Source organism: Anabrus simplex, chromosome 2 (assembly GCF_040414725.1).
Source record: "Anabrus simplex isolate iqAnaSimp1 chromosome 2, ASM4041472v1, whole genome shotgun sequence".
NCBI classification, from domain to species: Eukaryota; Metazoa; Arthropoda; class Insecta; order Orthoptera; family Tettigoniidae; genus Anabrus; species Anabrus simplex.
In genome coordinates this window covers 349,504,852-349,530,263 of record NC_090266.1, presented here as the reverse complement: position 1 = coordinate 349,530,263, position 25,412 = coordinate 349,504,852, and positions in this window count along the sequence as shown.

Genomic DNA, 25,412 nt, shown 5'->3' with positions numbered 1-25,412 from the left:
AAATGAAGAGAGAAATTTCATTTTGCTATCATGAATTACTCCAAGATCTTTGAACTGAGTAACAACCTTAGGTGCAGTAACGTTTATTTTATACCTGTGGGCAAGCTCACGGTCATTTAGGCATATCGGCATTTTTACACATTTTTTCAAGATTAATTTTCAGTTTACATCTAGTTACCCATTCCTAGCAAAAGTTCAAGGCGCTTTTGATTGTTATCAAAATCACTGGAGTTCACTATGGTTTAAATACAATAAGCAGATACTGGGGCAGTATGGCCATTTTTCTTTTGCTTCTCATATTGAACAACCATGCTGTTAGTTACAACCAGTAAACCTGAAATAACTTTCAACGTCGGCAGATCCTTGTGAGGAGCCGGTTACCTTCCTTAGTAGTGGATACCTGCAGGGTTATGTAGTATCAAATGTACAATTTTGCGGTGACAAAACGACGTGTTGGGGATGTGTATAAAATATGACTTCTAATATATCTCTAAAATCGATCAGTTACGGAGCAATGTTTACTGATACTTTCTTGCTACTCTTAATATGTACGTTTCATTCTCAAATTCTCTACCGTCATTTTAGAATCATCTTGTATTATTTCTTCATTTATTCGATAAAACTACACAAATGTTGGTACATGTCCTAAGTATATTAATGGAATAAGGTGACGCTGAAACTATCTATACTTATTGTATTAATTGTACAACTATTTGAGTGTGATGGTTCAAGATTGTCTCTTTACGTTCAACATTTAGTACATGATTCCTCTATTTTATGACTTAGTTGCAAGTCTCTGGGATTTTCTACCAGATTTCTTTGGACACTGTAGGAATACGTACTCTGGGAGGATGACCTTAGATGCTAGACCCCTTTGAACAACGAGCTTCAGGAATAAGTAGTGTACTTCAAGTCTTAACCTTCCCAGCAAAATCAGGAAATATTTAGCCACTCTTGTGGCATTTTGATGGGTTGTGGCATATAGCTACTACAAATGATTCTCATTCAGACTACTACGACGGTGTAAGATAATTCCTTCAATTCTTAATATTTTCTGATGACGTAATGTGAACTTCTAATTGAAATGGCCCAGATTTTAGTTGAAAATTATCAAGAGTGTGTAGTTAAGACTCAATCTCTGATCATTTTCACTGGTATTAACCTGTGCTTCATGATCTTACGTCTTTCAGAACGTATAGCCTAAAACATCTTAGAGAGAGGTATTCCAAGCTAGAACTGAGGCAACAATAAGGAAATAGTTTTCCAGTCGGATATATGATGGTTGCTCTTCGTTATCAAGGAAACTTTTTTCATGGCTATTCACAATAAAAGCAAGCAGAGAAGCTCATCTCGCTACGGTGAGGATTTTATTCCATTCAGTATTCATAGCCGCCGTCGGCTTCGAGCACACAGCTATATCTTTGGACAATCGATGAGAACCCTAACGAAGTTTGTCATGAATATCAGTGCCTGTTGATGGCTTCTATCGATCTCGTTTCTTTGTGTTCTGCACTTCCTCTTAATATTCAATCCAATCTCTTGACCCAGTCAAGTGTTCTATTCTTCTCAGCAGGATGAGTGCTACTTCACCCTTAGTCCAAGTTAAAGGTTCCAGATATGGCACTAAATATTCGAAATTATGTTCCAACATATCGGAGCTTGTATCTCATTATCCTATTGTTTATAAGTACAGGTAATTGTTTCCTTTAAGACTCATGTTCCTTATATATGAGAAATGTGGTGAGTAAAATACACATTTCTTTAAATGTTCCCTTTTTACAGCAATGAAATATATTTACGTACCTCACTTATGCGTAGAATTCGAGAGATACTTAAAGGTCATTTATTGAATATATTGATAATAATTCCTTTGTTTGTGTGTGTAGTCATCGAGAAGATGATAAGGTTAATCTTCACGAGAAGAGTAATTTTTTACCGGATCCGAAAAACCTGATGTTCCTCAAACCACTATTTTCTGTGTTATATGTATGTTTTACATAGTGCTCAGCTAAAGTGTATCGTCAGTTTTCCTTGGTAATGTAAAAACTCATGTTCTTGCAACTCTTTTCAGGCACATCCCTTACGGATTGCGTGTATTATTTTAAACACATACCGTTTTTCCAGTCATTGCTTAATCTCTAGCAGTACCTGTGATCGAAATAGTGCCTTCGTGGACAGCAGTTAATAATGCTGACCGTTACGCTATGGTGGTGAACATATTTCTGGGTGAAAATCAGATTGTTTTATACCGGGACAATCTGTTTAACGTAAGTATTCATCATAATAACAGCTTGTAGAAATATTATGGCGTTGACCTTTTCACCCAAAACATTCCTCTCTCTGTCTCTCTCTCTCTCTCTCTCTCTCTCTCTCTCCATGTGTATTTTATTTTTATGGTATTGTAAATTCATAATCTTACTTCATGATACACTGGTACATTGAGGAGAAGCAATGTCACGAAAATGCAGGGTTTCTTTCCTCAGTTTGATTTGGGTGTCTCGCACACCAATAGTCATTTCTAATTTGTGACTCTGTATGTGACCCTGAATAGAGAATTTGCTTAGGTAGGTTAGGGTAGAAGAGGATGACCCAAACGTAGGTACCGATGTACCCACCCAATAGTTCTCTAAAGAATCAAGTCCTTGAACTGATAATTTGCTTAGTCTTCATAATATTAGCTGTTATTTAATTTGATGTGGTGGTTTAGGTGATTTATGCCCTTGATCTATCCACATATTAGCATACTTGGCTCTCAGATTGTTGCTTACTCCCTACGAGTGGGGAAGTAGTGCTATGTAGTGCTGGTAGAACAAAGTTTAACATTCTCCCCGTGTTTCATTCTCTAGCAACAATGGAAGTCCTGTGCAAAGAGAATGTTGGTAATGTTTTTCTGTAAGGTGGATTATGTGTTGGTTCCCTAACGTCACACTACCATAGGTAGAGTTTCAATGACGTTGGATACGAATTGGCTATGAATGGAAAGGTCAAATTCTCTAAAACTCTAAGAAAAAGTACAAGGTCAGTTGTGATGTAAGAAATAGGATCCAAAAGTGTTTTAATTTGGTAATTCCGGAATAATGACCAGTATTATAGGGGCATTAACAATATCGAAAATTTCTAACAAAAATATACCTGTAAATTATTCAAAAATAAGTATTTATTGCTCCACTAACGTACATTCAAACTCAGTTAAGAAATAAAGGGATCCTGCTGTGTGATACATTTGTTTGTTATGGGAAGCAAAAAAATGGTGTTCTGGTCGGAGGCCAACCTTGTACTGAGCATCAAATTTGGCACACTTTCCACAATAAGCACAGCGCCACTCGGTGATATGGCAAGCGACCAGTAAATGAGTCTCCCAGATCTTCTGTAGCAAGAATGAGAGAGGAATTAAGAAAAAAAACACAGACACACTGTCTGCAAAGAGTAGGCTTCCTCCTTGATGTCAAGAATAACACTTTAACAAAGTGCTCCTGTTTGGTCAGAAACTTATGACAGAAATAAGATTGCAGTAATTTCTCACCCTCACTAATTAAGCGATTCAAGTACTGTGCGAGGAAATAATTATTGAAGTCAAGTTTTAGTTCACACAAACGTCTCTTAAATCTATTTCAGGTCATGTCTGATGATTTGGCATTTCCTCCCTTACATCTCTGGACGTGGTCTTGAAAGCATTTTACGTCGTACTGCCCTCTTAAGATTTTTCACAATAATGGAAAGGTGTGAGCCAGGGAACTGAAGGTGGCAACCGTGATATTAATTAAGGAAGTTCCTCAACTTTAGCATGGAGCGAAAATTGGGCATGTATGGAAAATATTTCGGTCGGACGACGATGTACCTTGTATTTACTTCCCCACCCACCTTCACCAACCCTTGACCGTTACCACCTATTCCAATTTTTCGTCCTGTTACGGACGATACCGATTTTTTAAAAATAAATAAATTACCTCTTTTGAGATCTCTGAACAGTTTGGGAACGGCCGTCATTGGCAGTGGACTTCAGTGACGATAATATTTGATGTATTGTGTCCGTTACCAATAATGCTGTTAGAAACGCATTTCTGTATGGTGTAAGTTGTGTTAGTTCATTGAGAATGCTGATGCTTTGAGATGCACAGTGTGTGCGTGCGTGTGTGTGTGTGTGTGTGTGTGTGTGTGTGTGTGTGTGTGTGTGTGTGTGTGTGTGTATTCCACATTGCTCCGGGGGATATATGCATGACTGTATAGCTGAAGAGTAGAATATTCATGCATGTATTGATGTCTAGTTCTTCATATCCTGTTTGCAAAATGTTTTGTCAAATATATATTCTTTATTATTTTTCAGTTTTCTAGTGTGTTCTGCAATGTCAGGTATTCAATGAATTTGATTTTTTATGTATTAGGTACCGTACCGGACAACATATTTTATCTGGATGTTGATTGTTGTTCCTAGGTGGAAGTGTATTCAGGGCTCTCTTCTTTGTTCTGAATGTTATTTTGTATCATGTTGCTTTGAATTTTTGAGATAGTTTTTATTTAATTGCTTTGAAACTTTAGCTAATTATCTATTAGCTAATCATGTCATAATTGTGTAAATAATCATCTTCATCATCATCATCATCATCATTCTCTTTTTTTTCATATTTTTATTTTTTATTGTTTATCATAATGTTGTATTGTTTAGTAGTTGCATGATATTTCATTGTAAGTGTATTTATTTCAATTTTTGCACATGTAGACACTGTATTTTCTGGTTAGATGGAAGAGGGTGCCTAATGGCCTTAATCTTGCCAGACAAAATAAATCCATTGTATTGTATTGTAATTATGTTTGTGTTACGTAGGCTTTTTGTTCCCGGATTTATTGTGTTCTTTGTTCTCCTACACAAAACAAAAAAGCAAGCTTTCAGATTTACGTGACTACTGATATCATGACCATAGACAGGGGACCTCCATGTTTACATGGATGCGAAATACAGGAACGTGACACTTGATTTGATAAGCCCCACATGTATTGGCCTGTGCTCTAACCTCAGTCGCCTTGGTGAGAAGTCAGTGACAGCGCCACTCGGCCATTAATCCCACCCCCACCTTCCCAAAAAATAAGCGAAGCACTCCAACGAGGTAATTTTTTTACCAGTGTAAGATCGAACTATATTCGTATCAGTTTTTGCACGATTTGTTTGTTCAGAGTGGAAGAGACTTCTTCAATTTTATCTAAACCGTTAGAATAATTGTTTCTCTACATCAAGTGACCCAAGAGGCAAATTCGATCAAAAATATGGTAAGGCACGACTGTAAAAGTATTTTCTAACCTCACTAATTGCTACTTTTATAATGAAGTGGCACATAACAATTTCCTAATGAGAGCAATAGACATTAAAGTTACCACGGGTTAATGTCCTTTGATTCAACCACGTGCTCCCAAGTTTATACTACTGTCACAAAGGGACAAAGTTTATACCGTTGGCCGTGCTAATCTGAAGTACAACCGGATGGGTTTTGATAATTTTCATCGACATTTTATGATCATCGGAATTTACTTAGGCTAGGTACAATTTTACTGCGACAGGAGAAAGTTGAACAGTAGAAAAAATCGCCTCTAATTTCTAAGAACATTCAGCAAGTAAACTCGTGTCCTCGTCCCTAGGTGATGCAGATCTTTTCAGGTACAGCCCAAATGGAGGAGTGCTGCATGTACCATTTTAACCATCCTCCTGCCATTCTCAAATTTCTGACAGTGCAGGGATCGAACGTGGCCCCCGAGCACGTTATTCTTTGGAGGCAAATAGAGCTTTCAGTGTTTACACTAAAGTACCTACAGCTGCACTGCACTCTAAAGCCACCGTGGGCAAACCCGGCCACGCTCTTATGAAGTACATGTTATGAGGTGTCCTTAAAGTGCGAAAAATGTGGAATTTACATTTATAAACGTAAATAGGCTGTTGAATATTGAACATTCCGTAAAATCTCTTATCATTAGTATATCATAAAGAATGTATATAAATAATAATATCAGATGAGTGAGGTGTGAAATCCGTTTATTACAATCTTCATTTAAAAATAAAATATACGGTCGACAACATTAAGAAGGGGGACATCGCTACATGCTGACCGTTAGCACTTCGTTTAGTTTGCGGCAGGTCAGGTTCTTCAAATCATGGCTTGTTGGTTGTAACCGATATTATTCAGTCTCGTAAGTGAATGGAGTTTTCTTTGCATGATAGACCTTGAACTGTGTTGTGAAAGCCGAGCAGTTCAAAGGAGGATATCTGATCATGAAGCATTCTAATATCGGCCCGCTATTGGGTTGGGTAAACGTTGACTAGGAATACATGCACCCACACAAGATCTGAACTAGTTCACGTTAATTTGCCAATAGAAACGAGGAACAGATAATTATATTCATTCCAGTACATCATCGTTACCTTGAGACATGTGGCGTGTGGCCTTGTGGCAGGATTAGTACACGCCTTCCGAATTGACATCTAACAGAAGACCTGCACATGCAGGTTTGTAAGGATGAACCAAACCAAACCAAAACCAAACCCCGTGGCACTACAGCCCTTGAAGGGCCTTGGCCTACCAAGCGACCGCTGCTCAGCCCGAAGGCCTGCAGATTACGAGGTGTCGTGTGGTCAGCACGATGAATCCTCTCGGCCGTTATTCTTGGCTTTCTACACCGGGGCCGCTATCTCACCGTCAGATAGCTCCTCAATTCTAATCACGTAGGCTGAGTGGACCCCGAACCAGCCCTCAGAACCAGGTAAAAATCCCTGACCTGGCCGGGAATCGAACCCGGGGCCTCCGGGTAAGAGGCAGGCATGCAACCCCTACACCACGGGGTTGTAAGAATGAAGCCCTGTCTTATTCTGATTATTTTTTATCACCGCATAGGATCACATTAGTCAGTCCATCGTTCAGGTCTCTTTGAAGGGATTGTTCGGGCTTTGCTGTCCTCCCAGTAATTCTTCAGACGCTCCGAACTTCGTGCCCTTTCCTCGGTTGAAGATATGCGTGTTGTTGGTTTGCTTCATGTAAGGGTAAAGCGGAGGTTTGTATCCTTGTGTTTTGTACTCAGTTTTATCTGATTTGTCGTGTCTTCTGTTGTAAAGCCTATTTCCTTTAGATTCTGTTGTGGTATTTTTTGAGACGAGATTGTGTTTTACTAGTTGTTTCAGAAGTCCCGAATCCTGCATCCATATGATATGTACAAAGAATCTCAGTCTCCTCTTACGCATAGTATCTGTGATGGGCTCTAGCTCTTTGTACACGACATTGTTAGGTATTATCCGCCACTGTCCATCTTTCTGGTATTTTTTGTTGATGCAGGTTCTTACAATCCTCCTTTAAATTTTCTGATTCTGTTAGTCTTTGATTGTTTATTCAGGTGAAAAAGTGTTTCTGCTGCATGTGTAGCTTCCGCTTGTATAACTGTGTTGTAGTGTTTTATTTTTGCATTTATTGATAAACATTTGTGCTTGTAGATATCCCATGTTAATTTTTGTGCTTTAGCTAATCTATTTGTTCTTGTATGGATTGAGATTTTTTAAATACAGTTTGTGCGTTATTACTTCTCCACGATATTTTAATTGAGTTACTATTTTGATTTTTTTACCATTTTTGGTAACTTCTTTTAGTTGTGTTGGTTCTAGGGCATCATTTCTGTTTTTTTCAAATGATATGTTGAGGGTAAATTTGTTTGCAATGTTTTGAAGTTTACGAAGTCTACGATGAATTCTAAATTTGAAGACGGCACACACACTCCCCGATCTATCGAAATTAACCAATGAAGGTTAGAATCACCGACCCGGCTGGGAATTGAACCTGGGACCCCTTTGACCAGGACCTCCGTGGCTCAGGCGGCAGCGCAACGGCTGGGTTCCCTGGTTAAAATCGTGCTCACTCCATGTGAGATTTTTGCTGGACAAAGCGGAAGCGGGACAGGTGTTTCTCCGGTTAATTCGGGTTTCTCTGTCATATTTTATTCCAGCAACACTCCCCAATGTCATTTCATTTTATTTTTCATTCATTAATAATTGCCCCGTATGAGTGCGACAGGCTTCTGGAGCCGGCACAATTCCTGTCCTCGCCACTAGATGGGGATTCATTCATTCCTTCCCTGACGCGGTTGAATAACAGGAAACGGGATGTGGATTTTTCACCCCTTGGAACAAAGACCAGGACGCTAGGCATTTAGCCGGGCATAACAATACATAATGTTGATATACAATACTACAATATGCCTTCAATACTCACTACTCTTAGCTGAACGGTATGATTGATGCAAGAAGGGGTAATTTTCTGGCATATTGTGGGTAGTATAATTGGACAGTTCGGCGGCCTCCTCCCGCGGGAAATTTGAATTCTGGCGGGAAATTTGAATTTTTGGCGGGAAATTTGAATTTTGGCGGGAGAATTGAATTTGTAAACAAAGCCACGTGCTTTTTGACAGCTGTCATCGACTACAACGCATCGCTAACCTCACTGCTGCCATCCTGACAGGCCTAAACCTCAGTAGTACCAACTTAACATAACTAGCGTGTGGTAAACAAAGCCACGTGCTTTTTGACAGCCACGTGCTTTTTTGACAGCTGTCATCCGCCATCTTTAAACTACAGAGCACTGTGCTGCCCTCTTTATCGTAGTAGATGTAAAATTCGTCACCTGTCATTGGCAGTGCTGCCATCTTGGCGGGCCTAAACATTAGTGCTACCAACTTAACCTCACTAGCTCGAGATAAACAAATACACGTGCTTTTCTGACAGCTGTCATCCGCCATCTTTAATCTATAGAGCACAGTGCTGCCCTCTTTAGCTACTTACCTTTGAAATGTGGTGGCGGATAATTTGAAAAATGCTTTTTGACAGCAGCCATCTTGCATCGCAAACCTCAGTGCTGCCCTCTTTAGCTAGATACCTGTGGTGGCAGACAATTCCACGTGACAGCAGCCATCTTTGAGCACAGCGCTGCCCCTCTTTGTGGCGGCGGGAAATTCCACGTGCTCTTGTTTGGAAACAAATTCACGTGCTACTTTCTGACATCTGTCATCCGCCATCTTGCATCACAAACCTCAGTGCTACACTCTTTAGCTAGATAGCTTTGAAATGTGGTGGCGGCAAATTCTACATGCTCTTGTTTGGAAACAAACCCATGTGCTTTTCTGACAGCTATCATCCGCCATCTTTAATCCAGAGAGAACCGTGCTGCCCTCTTTAGCTACTTACCTTTGAAATGTGGTGGCAGCAAATTCTACGTGCTCTTGTTTGGAAACAAATTCTACTCACTCTTCAGCTGTCATCCACCATCTTTAATCCAGAGAGAACAGTGCTGCACTCTTTAGTTGAAATGTGGTGGCGGCAAATTCCACGTGCTCGTGTTTGGAAACAAACCCATGTGCTTTTCTGACAGCTATCATCCGCCATCTTTAATCCAGAGAGAACCGTGCTGCCCTCTTTAGCTACTTACCTTTGAAATGTGGTGGCGGCAAATTCCACGTCCTCTTGTTTGGAAATAAACCCATGTGCTTTTTTGATAGCTATCATCCGCCATCTTTAATCCGGAGAGAACAGTGCTGCATTCTTTAGTTGAAATGTGGTGGCGGCAAATTCCACGGGCTCTTGTTTGGTAACAAACCCATGTGCTTTTCTGACAGCTGTCATCCACCATCTTTAATCCAGAGAGAACAGTGCTGCACTCTTTAGTTGAAATGTGGTGGTGGCAAATTCCACGTACACTTGTTTGGATACAAACCTATGCTCTTTTCTGACAGCTGTCATCCGCCATCTTTAATCCAGAGAGAACAGTGCTGCACTCTTTAGTTGAAATGTGGTGGCGGCAAATTCCACGTGCTCTTGTTTGGAAACAAATTCTACTCGCTCTTCAGCTGCCATCCACCATCTTTAATCAAGAGAGCACCGTGCTGCCCTCTTTGTGGTGGCGGATAATTTGAAAAAAATTTCGACAAGCAGCCATCTTTAATCCAGAGAGAACAGTGCTGCCCTCTTTAGCTACTTACCTTTGAGGCGGTTAATTTGAAAAATTCTTTTTCGACAAGCAGCCATCTTTAATCCAGAGAGAACAGTGCTGCCCTCTTTAGCTATTTATCTTTGAGGCGGTTAATTTGAAAAATTCTATTTAACAAGCTGCCATCTTTAATGAAAAGAGCATCGTGGTGCTATCTTGTGGGTAAATTTTACGTCACAGCTGTCATCCTCCATCTTGCATTGCTAACCTTAGTGCTGCCCTCTTTAGCTACTTACCTTTGAAAAAAATCTATTTGACAAGCTGTCACCCGCCATCTTGCATCGCAAACCTCAGTGCTGCACTCTATGTGGTGGCGGATAATTTGAAAAAATCTTTTTGACAAGCAGCCATCTTTAATCAACAGAGCACCGTGCTGCCATCTTTAGCTACCGCCATCTTACATCGCTTACCTCGCTGCTGCAATCTTTAGTTGAAATGTGGTGGCGGTAAATTCGAACAAGTTTAATCACGCATCGGGAAAGCTAGAGTAAGCACGTGCTGCAGTGATGACGTCATCACGCATGTTTAGACTTGTCCGTTTTCTTAAGAGTAAGTCGGTGTAAAGGAATGTGGTAGCGGTAAATTCGAACAAGTTTAAACATGCATCGGGAAAGCTAGAGTAAGCACGTGCTGTTGTGATGACGTCATTGTGCATGTTTAGACCTGATCGTTTTTCTTAAGTGTAAGTCGGTGTAAAGCAATGCAATAAGTACAACATTTTATGAATGCGATCAGATATTTATTTGCAAATGTACTAAACAGTGTTCGTTTTTGCTGCTGACAAGTTTGGTGTGCTTCTTAACAACGTATGCTTCTGAAATGCCTCCTGCAACATTCAAATTAAACAAAGCATTTAGAAATATATTATACTAAGTATGTTATGCTTTACAGAGAAGATCATATACTTCTTACCTTGCTGTTATTCCTTTTCGGAATCATCATCTTCATCATGAGGTACTAGAGAAAGTTCATTCATACACTGCGTACAGTGTTCAATCCTCGGATTTGGTCCATCCCAATCATCATCACCATTTTCTCCTCGATGCTTGTAATGTCGTTCACAAGTTCTGCATAAAGCTACTTCGATCGACATCTTACTGTGTAGAGGAAGGATGTCCCAAAAATTATGTACGTAAGAGGCAGCGTACGTATATAAAAATCCTGGTGGTAAGTATTGAATAAGATGTTTCGGCATCGACGATCTACGTTTATAGAACATCTTAATAGCCTCACTCACTCGTGAAACATACATAAGATGTTGCGTATGAGCATGCAAACAGCATGCACATTTACAGTTTTGTTCCATAGCGTACGATGTCGAAGCACACACTAATGAAAATGATAAAGATCTATTCTTATTTATAGTCTCGTAACAATATTCGTTAGCGGATGGTAAGTAACATCACTCATATGAATAATAAGACAATAGGCTGCTGTGTTAGCAGGAATGTTTTCAGATGTTTCAAATTCTAAACGAATATCAACTGGAGATTCTTTTATAGATTCTTCATGATAAGAGCAGTCTATAACTACAATCGGTGCTTTATTTTTAAATTCTTGAGGTGTAAATAGCGGACGATCTTCTTTCTGATAATACGATGATTGAAATTTACAAAACATGTCATAGAGCATCCCAAACTTATTTTTCTCAAAGTTAATGTCGATGTTTTCGTAGGGATACGTAATTCCGTTGAGATATAGTCTAACGTGTCTTAATTTTCAGTGTTCAAACAGTGAGCTATCTTTTTCGTGATTGAATTTACGATTAGTTTGAAATCCAAAAATAATGTACAAGGGCTTCTCAGTAAAACGTGATGTTTTAACAGCCCAGCTATGCTTGTTTGTAGGTGGTAACACAGGATATTCATGCAGCTCCCAACTTCTAAAACGTATAGGTAATGGTGTATCATTTTCTACAATCTTGAGCAATCGAAGTTTTTCACGATCAGATAAGGTTACATGTGGAATCCGCCACAGTATACGATGCAGTGTTATTTTCGATTCTACAGTTGTTTCTACTGCTTTAAGAGAATTGTAATCACTTCGATCACGGATTAGAATAAGCTCTTGTTTTGCATTGATTATAATACGTGTAAAGTCTTCTGCGAATCCAAAAATATGTTTCAGTGATAACATACCCGTAAAAGTTCCATCCTCATTAATCATCCAGTTGTTAGTAGCTATTGGACACCATCCAGCCATCCGCAAAAGATTACTTTCTTCATCACAGAAAGAAGGGTAGAGTTTCATTGCACTTGTAATACCAACACTCTTCGTTCGATCTATTTCAACATTATTTACTTCATATCGCGCTTCAGAAAAGAGAAAAGCTAGAGCATGGTTGTTTAGTTGTGAAGTGCTTGGTCCACTTCCGTCAGACTTTTCTAATCGTCCTTCAATATAGAGGTAGCTTTCGTGTGGTATAGTGTAAACATCTTGTTGATTAATAATAAAATGAATTTCATCATTGTTATTTAATCCAAACGTAAAAGGTTGATAGGAATGAAGCTCACTTCGTACTACACCTTCACGACTTTCTACTGTATTCGTAATGTCTAGCATTTCTTCCATTCTGTTGTAGTAGTGTATATCCTAAATCTTGGAGTATCTGCTTATGGGTATCTGTTAACTCGATGAGTCTCTGCACACATGTAGTATGTCTTCGGAATGTACACCGTGTTTTATAGATGGTTTTCATACTGGTTTAAGATGTAGTTTGTAAGCTACGTACGCGTGCTGATCTAAATGAATAAGCTGATTATGTTTATTTACAAGAGTAAGAGTAATGTAGCTAATGTGTTTTACAGACACAGGATGATAAAGAACTACTGCTGGTTTCTCACAAATAGTATATCCACGTTCCTCTGTAACAATAAAGTCGTGCAGGACGTGCGAAGGTTGTAGATTACTATTCAAGTCTGTAATAATATTACAAGTAATGTTCACATTATAACCATCGAAGAGTTTTATAGGTTGATCAGACTCGTAACGTACGTTCGGTAGGAGCTCCCTCGATGAAAATCCAAGCAGTGGTCCAATCGAATCAGGTTGTGATTTGAAGTCAATCTTAAATGATGATTCAATAACACATTTATGTGTAATGTTGCTTATAGTGATTGAGAACTTGTAATTATGATTACTAAAACTATCTTCCCCAAACTGATCAATTAACGTACTTTCAATATAGTCGTGAATATCGTCTACTGTATAACTACCTGAGGGTAGTGTTAGCACATACTCATCGTAATAGAACTTGTTTAAACCATCACGCACATTATAGATTTTATTGTAGCTTTCAAACGATACTAGTCCAAGACTATGCGGCTGATAGCTAAGTTCGATTGGTGGATTAAAATAGACGGTTGTTTCAGGTCCTTCTCCACGTACAGCAAACGTTCTTTCACTGTTCGTCATCACGTAGACACTAATGCACTTTCTCTACTGTCTGGGTTTGATATAAGAACATAATATATAATCGTCCGCACATGCGTGTATTAAAGTTTTGCACACGGTTTTTATTGTAAACAATGTCTGCACTGCTTCCGAAATAACGTATGAGCTCAAAAGTAGGAGGTAAATCTCCATAGCTATCAAAATACCATACTTTAGACTTACGTTTTACATAAGCAACGTAATGAGTTCCATGTCCACGACTGTCGTCCAAGTTAATTACGGCACTTTCACGTTCACGTGGGCGCACTGGTAGTTGATCGCGCATATACACTCCTCGAAAATAATGAATTCCTAGTTGTTTAGCAAACGTAAAAACTTCATCATGCGTTAGAGCTCGATATGGCAGTGCATTCAGTAGACGTTTTTTGGAGAAATGTAGATACCTAGCCCTTTCTGTATGGCGCTAACTTCATGTTCACACCTTTGCCTCGTAACGCAATTGCCTCCATCGTCTTGTTATGACGTTCACTCTCTTTCAACTGTTGTTTCGCTTCTTCTACAGCTTTGACAGTTCTCGCTACAGCACTAGCACCACCTAGCAATGACCCTAAAGCTGATAAGCCAGCAAACAGCGCAGGAAGAAATCCTGCCCGTTTTGGTACAGGAATAATTCGTGCACGTTTACTAAATATTGCTCTGCACTATGGAGAAATTCTCGCTCTTGCTGCGCGTAACGCCTTAGTAATAGCTACACGAGGATTGTATTCCCCTCTAATAGCTTTTTGCGCAGCCTTTATAACATCTTTCCATCCAACAGTTTTTACTTTCTTCTTCTTCTTCATGTCGTTTGGATATCGTTGTTTCACCATGCTGGACACGACTTTACTAGTGAAGAGCAAATCATAAACTAACCGTTCCTCTTGTTTCGTTTTATATATATATTACTATTACGTACTTTATGATTCAGTTATCATGAAGATTATAAAGCAGCAAGACACGCTACCTGTTACCGACATTGTACCACATCTCTTACCTAGTTCTAGTACAACTACAAGAAAACGTCATGGAACGTTGTTTCCTTTTACTGTTCGATGTATTATATCAGGTCCGTCGGGATGCGGTAAAACAAATCTTTTACTCACACTTATTACTTCTGTAAATGGTGTACGCTTCGAGAATATTTACGTTTTCGCAAAGTCACTCTATCAGCCGCTATATACTATTCTACAAACTGTAATGCACGATCTAGTTAAAGATGGAATAATATATTTTAAATTTAATTCACATGAGCAAGTACCATCACCAGACGATGTGCTTCCTAATTCTCTTATGATCTTTGATGATGTCGCAACAGAACAGCAAAACGTTATTCGTGCATTCTTTAGTATGGGTCGGCATAAATATGTTGATTGCATCTATTTGTGCCAAACCTATTCTCGTGTGCCTAAGCAGTTGATACGCGACAACGCAAATGTTATTGTGCTTTTTCGGCAAGATGAGCGCAACATGCGACATGTGTATAACGATCATGTTAACACTGATATGACATTCGATGACTTTAAACGTATGTGTGCTAAATGTTGGTCATTACACCGTTACAGCTTTTTAGTTATTGATAAAGAAAGTGATGTACAGCATGGACGATATCGCATGGGTTTCGATCATTTTATATGCATTAACACAGAATTACAGTAACTACTTGATTAAAAACCATCATCATGTTAACATCAAGCAAGGAGATCACAAAACATATCATCCAAGCTCGAAACAATATTCGACGAAATTTAAAGAGCTTAAACGTATTCAAGCAGACACGGATTTATTTTTAAAAACACAACTAAGTACACAACTCAAAGAAATTTTTAATTCTACTTCATTACCGCAGTCTACTTCAAGTTTTGCTTCTATGCAAACATCATATCATAAAGAGAAGCATGAAGAAGAAAAGCATGAAGAAGATACGGAAGAGAAGAAGCAGGATGTAGATCAAGAAGAGGAAGAGGAACAGGAAGATAAGGAAGAAGAAGAAGAACTTAATGATACATCACCATCTAAGCGTGTTGAGTTTTTAACTACAGATGTTATTGCTGAAACACCTACTACATCGACGCAAAATCTACCATCTTTGTCTGAGGTTATGATTAAACCAGAGTATCGCAATCAGTTTAGAACTTTTATTCAAGATACCTATGGATCTCTCTTTGCACCTTATATAGAAAAACTTTTTACAGGGCAAACTGACACTACCTACGGTATTCGCTACGAAGATGACTGTTTCCGGATAGGAAATTCAAATGTTAAGATTAATAGAACAAACTCATTGTAAAAGGTGTTACCTATAAACCTACGAAATGACTCTTAGAACTTCTTTTCTCACGAATACCTGACAAGGATATAATTTTACAAGATGATCTTAAAAAATATAAAGCAATACTTTTTGCTACTGACGCAACACGACGTAATTACAAGAGAACAGAAGCTGTAAATGCGAATAAGAGTTACAAGTATCGTGAGTTTATTTCTAAGCTGTTTCCGACTGCACGTAGTCTAGACGTTATCTACAAGCCTTTGTTGCCGTATGTGGATGTAAGATACTGGAATGACCCAAACTTACTCGTTGAACGATTACAACTTTTAAGAGCATCGCAAGAGGCTGGTCACACTGGTCACGGATCAGAAATTCTAGAAATAGAAAGAGAACTACGTTATGCCGGTATTATTTTGTAATGGCTCGTCAAGAGAAGATCTCACCTGTAAAGGTAAACATCGCACATGAGTTACATAAACCAGCACGTCGCACCTACTGTCGCAGACGCGTTATTACACGAGGAAAAGATGATCTCTGGCAAGCAGACTTAGTAGAAATGATTCCCTATGCTTCTAGTAATAAGGGCTATAAGTATCTACTTACTGTTATCGATGTGTACTCGAAGTTTGCTTTTGCACAACCCGTGCGTTCTAAAACAGCAGCTCAAGTTAAAGAAGCATTTAAACATATTGTTGAAGAATCGAAACGCTGCCCAAGGCTTCTTCAAACTGATCAAGGTAAAGAGATTTACAACAAGGATTTTTCTTCTTACCTCAAGTTACTTGGCATTCAACACTACTCTACCTTCAGCAATCTCAAGGCAAGTGTTGTAGAACGCCTTAATCGTACACTCAAAACAATGATGTGGCGAGAATTTACAGCGCAAGGTTCATATCGTTGGATTGATCTGCTACCTAGACTTTTATCTACCTACAACGATACACCTCATCGCACTATCGGAACAAAGCCACGTCTTGTTACAAAGAATACACCTCGTATAAATGCTATTCATCTTGTAATTAAAACAGCTGATCCACGTCGCCATCGCTTTAAAGAAGGTGATTTTGTTCGCATCAGCAAACACAGGTCTATCTTTGCAAAAGGATACACATAACTGGAGCACTGAAATTTTTCAAATCAGAAGTGTTAAGCTTAGTAATCCAGTTACGTATTTACTTCGCGATCTCAGAGGACAGCCTATTGAAGGAGGATTCTACATCGAAGAACTGCAGAAAACAAAATATCCTGATCACTATTTAGTTGAACGTGTTATTCGACGTCGTGGCAATAAACTGTATGTTAAATGGCTTGGTTTTAATAACAGCTTTAATTCATGGATTAATAAAGATGATGTACTTTAAATCTTATGTGTGTTTTCTTTTAATCCTCTACGTTTCCTTTCTTCTAAGTCACTAGGACATGCTGTAGGATTAAACACCACCTGTAATATGTTTTGACAATTCATATTTATTTTAGAATATATATATACATTTTATCCTTTGTTTATTTTACGGTCTTTGACACTCAGTTTTCGTTTTATTACACCAACAACGACAAGTGCTGCTATATTCTTCTGAGCAGCTTAAGCACTAGGTAATAACACATACACACACAGCATAACTTTACGAAGAAGATTTTTACAGCTACACGACATACTCTATGCAGGCAGCATGTAACTACGTGTCAGGCGAACGTGTTCTAGGGCCGCAGGGGAGATGAAGCACGAAGAAAAGAAGATCAATCACTCTATTGATGAGTCCACGCCCAACATGCTTCCTCATCTTTCTCCCAGCACGTTTCTTCACCTTTTCCTTGTTTACTCTCTCCACAGCCATGATAAGTGTTTATAAGCGAAGACAACTCGTTAGTTTTAGGTCCGTGATACAGTTTAATTAGTTGACATGTACGGCACTGTCTCACAGAAGGTCTTCTACCTAAACTCACGTGTTCATGATGTAAAGTACACGTTTGAAGCTCTGACAAAACAGGATCTTGAGTCCACTCACGAGGCACCTTATCCCAAATCTTCTTTACAGCATTCGCAGCTACATTAACCAAAAATGCCTTTGGTAATGCATTTAACACTTCTTCTGTAAAAGTGTTTAGTTTCTTTTTGCATGCATAAAACTTTACGATCGCCTTTTCAACTGCGTTACACTTAGTATCTGTTAGAAATGACATGATGTCTTTACTCTAGAAATGTTTCTTTTACACTAAGGTTATTTCGACACTGCAGTTTACATATGTTGTTCACTTCCCGGCATGCACTGCGACACAACCAATCAAAGAGCATGCATACATGTTGTAAAGACTGTTTACTTGTTTCTCTACTATGCTCTTTCGAAAGAGTTTTAAATGATGGGCACCCCAATTCATGCATGTCGATAACTTCACACGATGATGGTAGAAAATCACGCAATCATTCTTTCTTTTCACAACCCTTTAAAAGAACAAGATCTGCTCTTGACAAATGTGCATTCATCATTAAAGGTAGAAAACGATAAGGTATTCCTTCTTCTACCCACTTCAAACCTAAATTGTTTTCAATCCACTGAGTCTGCTTTTTATCTTCATCTGTTTGCAAACAGTAAGGGAACGGTGGGCTAAATACTAAACTAACAAGTGCCCACAACACACTGCAATCTAACACAGCCACCTCTTTAAACACAAATTTGTTTCCGTTTACTTTAAAACCTTGCACATCAACTATTAATGTTTTCGTCATGTTTGCACTCCACTCTTTATCACTGTTTCTCGAAGACTAAAGCTTTTAGTCAACGAACGGGTTTAAACATGCACAATAACGTCATCACTGCAGCACATGTAAACTCTTGTTTTTATGATGCATACTTATTGCATTCCTTTACACCGACTTTCTCTTAAGAAAACGGACAAGTCTAAACATGCATGATGACGTCATCACTGCAGCACGTGCTTACTCTAGCTTTCCCGATGCGTGATTAAACTTGTTCGAATTTACCGCCACCACATTTCAACTAAAGATTGCAGCAGCGAGGTAAGCGATGTAAGATGGCGGTAGCTAAAGATGGCAGCACGGTGCTCTGTTGATTAAAGATGGCTGCTTGTCAAAAAGATTTTTTCAAATTATTCGCCACCACATAGAGTACAGCACTGAGGTTTGCGATGCAAGATGGCGGGTGACAGCTTGTCAAATAGATTTTTTTTTCAAAGGTAAGTAGCTAAAGAGGGCAGCACTAAGGTTAGCAATGCAAGATGGTGGATGACAGCTGTGACGTAAAATTTACCCACAAGATAGCACCACGATGCTCTTTTCATTAAAGATGGCAGCTTGTTAAATAGAATTTTTCAAATTAACCGCCTCAAAGGTAAGTAGCTAAAGAGGGCAGCACTGTTCTCTCTGGATTAATGATGGCTGCTTGTCGAAAAAGAATTTTTCAAATTAACCGCCTCAAAGGTAAGTAGCTAAAGAGGGCAGCACTGTTCTCTCTGGATTAAAGATGGCTGCTTGTCGAAAAGATTTTTTCAAATTATCCGCCACCACAAAGAGGGCAGCACGGTGCTCTCTTGATTAAAGATGGTGGATGACAGCTGAAGAGCGAGTAGAATTTGTTTCCAAACAAGAGCACGTGGAATTTGCCGCCACCACATTTCAACTAAAGAGTGCGGCACTGTTCTCTCTGGATTAAAGATGGCGGATAACAGCTGTCAGAAAAGCGCATAGGTTTGTTTCCAAACAAGAGCACGTGGAATTTGCCACAACCACATTTCAACTAAAGAGTGCAGCACTGTTCTCTCTGGATTAAAGATGGTGGATGACAGCTGTCAGAAAAGCACATGGGTTTGTTTCCAAACAAGAGCACGTGGAATTTGCCGCCACCACATTTCAACTAAAGAGTGCAGCACTGTTCTCTCTGGATTAAATATGGTGGATGACAGCTGAAGAGTGAGTAGAATTTGTTTCCAAACAAGAGCACGTAGAATTTGCCGCCACCACATTTCATAGGTAAGTAGCTAAAGAGGGCAGCACGGTGCTCTCTGGATTAAAGATGGCGGATGATAGCAGTTAAAAAAGCGTATAGGTTTGTTTCCAAACAAGAGCACGTGGAATTTGCCACCACCACATTTCAACTAAAGAGTGCAGCACTGTTCTCTCTGGATTAAAGATGGCGGATGATAGCTGTCAAAAAAGCACATGGGTTTATTTCCACACAAGAGGACGTGGAATTTGCCGCCACCACATTTCAAAGGTAAGTAGCTAAAGAGGGCAGCACGGTTCTCTCTGGATTAAAGATGGCGGATGATAGCTGTCAGAAAAGCACATGGGTTTGTTTCCAAACACGAGCACGTGGAATTTGCCGCCACCACATTTCAACTAAAGAGTGCAGCACTGTTCTCTCTGGATTAAAGATGGTGGATGACAGCTGAAGAGTGAGTAGAATTTGTTTCCAAACAAGAGCACGTAGAATTTGCTGCCACCACATTTCAAAGGTAAGTAGCTAAAGAGGGCAGCACGGTTCTCTCTGGATTAAAGATGGCGGATGATAGCTGTCAGAAAAGCACATGGGTTTGTTTCCAAACAAGTGCATGTAGAATTTGCCGCCACCACATTTCAAAGCTATCTAGCTAAAGAGTGTAGCACTGAGGTTTGTGATGCAAGATGGCGGATGACAGCTGTCAGAAAATAGCATGTGAATTTGTTTCCAAACAAGAGCACGTGGAATTTCCCGCCGCCACAAAGAGGGGCAGCCCTGTGCTCAAAGATGGCTGCTGTCACGTGGAATTGTCTGCCACCACAGGTATCTAGCTAAAGAGGGCAGCACTGAGGTTTGCGATGCAAGATGGCTGCTGTCAAAAAGCATTTTTCAAATTATCCGCCACCACATTTCAAAGGTAAGTAGCTAAAGAGGGCAGCACTGTGCTCTATAGATTAAAGATGGCGGATGACAGCTGTCAGACAAGCACGTGTATTTGTTTATCTCGAGCTAGTGAGGTTAAGTTGGTAGCACTAATGTTTAGGCCCGCCAAGATGGCAGCACTGCCAATGACAGGTGACGAATTTTACATCTACTACGATAAAGAGGGCAGCACAATGCTCTGTAGTTTAAAGATGGAGGATGACAGCTGTCAAAAAAGCACGTGGCTGTCAAAAAGCACGTGGCTTTGTTTACCACACGCTAGTTAGGTTAAGTTGGTACTACTGAGGTTTAGGCCTGTCAAGATGGCTGTACTGAGGTTAGCGATGCGTTGTTGTCTGTCAAAAATCACGTGGCTGTCAAAAAACACGTGGCTTGTTTACCTCGCGCTAGTTAGGTTAAGTTGGTACTACTGAGGTTTAGGCCCGTCAAGATGGCGGTACTGAGGTTAGCGATGCGTTTTTGTCGTTGACAGCTGTAAAAAAGCACGTGGCTGTCAAAAAACACGTGGCTTTGTTTACCTCGCGCTAGGTAGGTTAAGTTGGCACTACTGAGGTTTAGGCCCGTCAAGATGGCAGCAGTGAGGTTAGCGATGCGTTGTTGTCGATGACAGCTGTCAAAAAGCACGTGGCGTTGTTTACAAATTCTAATCTCCCGCCAAAATTAAAATTTCCCACCAAAAATTCAAATTTCCCGCCATAATTCAAATTTCCCGCGGGAGGAGGCCGCCGAACTGTCCAATTATACTATTATTGTGAAACAGTAAATCAAGAACTGGTGATACTATTACTGCTACTGCTAATAATAACAATAATGATAATGTTAAGCATCACCATCATCATATTTCGTATTGAAATATTTGAAGATCTTTTCTAGGATTTGGTGCATAAAAGGGGGTAAATCTATCGGATGTTTGTATTCATATCAATAATATTTCTTGGAGAAACATCCCAATTTATATGCAAAGGACACCAGTTGGGTAAAAAATTATAATACCAAGCGAGTTGGTAGCCTAAATCAGTATTTTCTGTCTCATGAAAACGTTGACAAATTGGAGTCACTCCCATTTTGCATCAAACCCTTCAATATACATGTTACATTTCTTCGTTATTCCAAAACCTTGCATTTATAGGAACAGAATAAGATGATGAAAAACGTAGGTCTACAGTATTTACAGTCCTACTGCGTGTAAGAGTAAAATTATTGTTATTTGCTTAGAGGTACCGTTACTACCTTCCAAGTAGTCGCAGTCCGCAACCTCATCAACACATCCGAGCTAAGAAATATGAAATACCGTAATTTACTGGCATATACACCGAGGAAAACTGGAGGTCAATGACGTAACTCACAAAATGAACATTGACGTAGATCTCCATAGTTTGCGATTTCATTTGCTGAAGGAATGTGTGTGTGTATTAGTTGTTTAACGTCGCACTAATACACCGAAGTATTGGGAAGGAAGGAAGCGGCCATGGCCTTAATTAAAGTACAGCTCATCATTTGCCTGGTGTGAAAAATGGGAAACCGGGGAAAACCCTCTGCCGACGGTGGGATTCAACATCCCATCCTCCATCTCCTGAATACAAGCTCACGGGTGATGATATGTTGTTCTATAACATTGCTCAGGTCGTAAGATTCAATATACCACATCATTTGGTCACTGCTCTGTGAGGCAATTAATTATCTTAACCACATAACTTATTTCGTAGGGTGTGATAGTTGAGTGACATTGTTGCAGACTATAAATCAAGCCGGTTATATGTTTGATTCCAGATTAGTAGAGGTGGGAATTTGGAAACAAAGTTCACGATGTAGTCGTTTATTTTCCACATCAAATTATTGGTCCTATTAAAAATAATTTCAATATTAGGAGTCACGTAAAACTACCACCTTGCATTTCGTTTTTAGCCAGGAAGTAAGTTTTGATAAATTTAATATATATGTAGATTTTTTCACGTAATACTTCTTTACTTTCTAGGACTGCGCGTAACCAGGTTGAGTAGCTCAGACGGTAGAGCGCTGACCTTCCCAGCTCAAATAGGAAGCTCACTCCAGTGGTAATATAAGGTGTTCTAATACATCAACTTCGTGTTGGTTTCTTTTCTGTCACGTAAAAGAACGTTTGCCGGCACCGTGGTGTAGGCACAGCGTGCCTGCTACTTACCCGGAGGCCCCGGGTTCGATTCCCAGCCAGGTCAGGGAGTTTTACCTGGACCTGGGGGCTGGTTCGTGGCCCACTCAGCCTACATGATTAGAACTGAGGAACTATCTGACGGTGAGATAGTAGCTCCGATCTAGAAAGCCAAGAATAACGGCCGAGAGGATTTGTCGTGCTGACCACATGACACCTCGTAATCCTCGGGCCTTCGGGCTGAGCAGCGGTCGCTTGGTAGGCCAAGCCCTTCAAGGGTTGTAGTGCCATGGAGTTTAAAAGACCACTTGCGGGACAATATTCTGGCACTAGGGCGTCCCTGAAAGCCATGGAATTAGTTAATGGGGTGTAAAGCTATGACATTATTATTATTATTATTATTATTATTATTATTATTATTATTATTATTATTATTATTATTATTATTATTTTCGGGGTTATGCATATACTCACAATTAGTGCCCCTTAATGTGACCTCATCCCGAAAGGCGAAGTATCGTAAGCGACATTTTCGTCGAGACTGAAGTTACGATGTTTTTACATCAATCGGACTCCTTAGCACATGCTGGCTAAGTATTGTAAGCTACAAATGGATTTCGAGGGTAAATACAACGCAAAAACATAAATCATCGTAACCAACATCAGCAATATACAAAACACCAGGTTATCGTAAGCAACAGTCGTTACATCTTCAGAGCCTGAGATAGAATCTTGTAATTTGCGTACAGATTATCGTAAGCGACAGGTTATTCTGGACGGAACGTGACACGCGTCATTTTCATTGTTCGTGACTTCTCTGTCATTTATGCAGTACACGTTTTATAACTGTTTCAGATCAATTTGGTACTTGAAACGAAAGCAAAGCATGCTGGCGGACCTATCACATGTTAATTGACAGCTAGTATACTAGTGATATGCGGAATAGGCGCAGGAAGGGAAGGGAAGGATGATGATGATGATGATGATGATGATGATGATGATGATGATGATGATGATGATGATGATGATGATGATGATGATGCTTGTTATTTAAAGGGGCCTCACATCTAGGTCTGGGCTGCTCCTTGTGACAGACTCAGGAGGTGAGAAGAGTAATGGAGTGGCCCTTAGCCAGGCCAAATGGGAAGACTGCTTGAAAGCGGCAGCCATATTGTTTGGCACCACGGCTAGCTGGGGAGCAGTACATGCAAGTTGCTAGTCATAAGTTTGTATTCAATCACTGAGTAACTTGTGATAAGTTGCGTAATGCAACCTTTGTTTATCATGGGCATTTGTTGTGTGTATGTGTGCAATAAAAGAAGTGACAGGGACAGAAAACCCGGCATTGCTTTTCATCGGTAAGTTACCTTCTCGTAGGCTAGTACATATTAAAGGTTGACATGCGTGGTTATTTTTTCATGGAGAGAACGTCATTGTTTTAAATATGGATTGATGTAGGCTCACTAAGAACACAGACCGTCGGGCCCAGTGGACTAAGGTAGCTAAAAGGAAGAACTGGACACCTTGTCGTGTACCGACCTCCCAAGGGCTCGAACCGGCTGACTGTCAGATGAACGGCAGCCAGGATTCGCAGCCGAGATTCGATCTTAGAATATCAAGGAATATAAATCAGTGTCAGAGTAATAACCAGTAATACGAGACACCTTGTAGTGTCAGAACATTGTATGATAATTATATTGAGATTTAATAATTAGAAGGTAAAAGAAGCTTTGCAGTGAAGTTACAAGTAGTGGAGAGCATTAGTCAGGCAGAGGGCTGGCGGAACGCGCCTACGAAAATATGTTTACAACAGCTGATGTTTGCTTGTTTGTGTATTGGCAAGCAGAGTCTAATTGTAGGTACATGAGCCGGTGTTTCGCCGACAAAGAGCATAAAGCCAGTACAGTTGTACTCTAGTACAGACAAGAAAACAAGAGTGCAAGGAGAAGGAGAGAGACAGTAGTGCCCAGAGGGCAGCACCTGCTGAGACAATTAGTTCAGAATAGTAACTGAGAGGGCGACCTACAAGGTGATCAACTAGGTAACGCCAATGGGCCCAGCCCCTAAGGCAGTGGGAAGGGACCGACCTTAGCTTCTAGGAGAGCAGATATAACCCTAAGCCAGGATAGCGCGGGGCTCTCTCTCGACCAGTAATTCGTACACTTAGGACCAGGCTCTTTCGAGCAGTCAATTGTGACAGTGAACTTGTAGTTACATGCCACAGGGCTGAATTCGGATTTAGCGCGTAGCCGTAGGTTAGGCTCGTGAAGCAAGCTCTCGTCAGACCGACTTATTCAGAACCTTTAAATGAATTTGTATGTAGTGTACATAGTCGTCCTGGGTAATAAAGGACAGGGAAATTATTTCATCTTTTATTTCGGGAGTTGTGGGACTGAGTTCGCACCTACATTTACCTCCCTACTTCGCCGCTCGCCAGGACAGGTAATACGCCAACTCCAACGGAATAGTGACCAACCAACCAGAACGTCTCACAGGACAGGTAGGTCACGACAGGCTTATAAATTTTGGTGTCAGGTAGTGCAATTCTCGAACAGAGTCAACTCACCGAAATAACGTGAGAGAACCGCGACTTCGTAGAAGATTTTCCGTATGAGAACCGCGACTTCGTAGAAGATTTCCGTGTGAGAAAACCGCGATTTCGCAGAAGATTGTCCGAACCG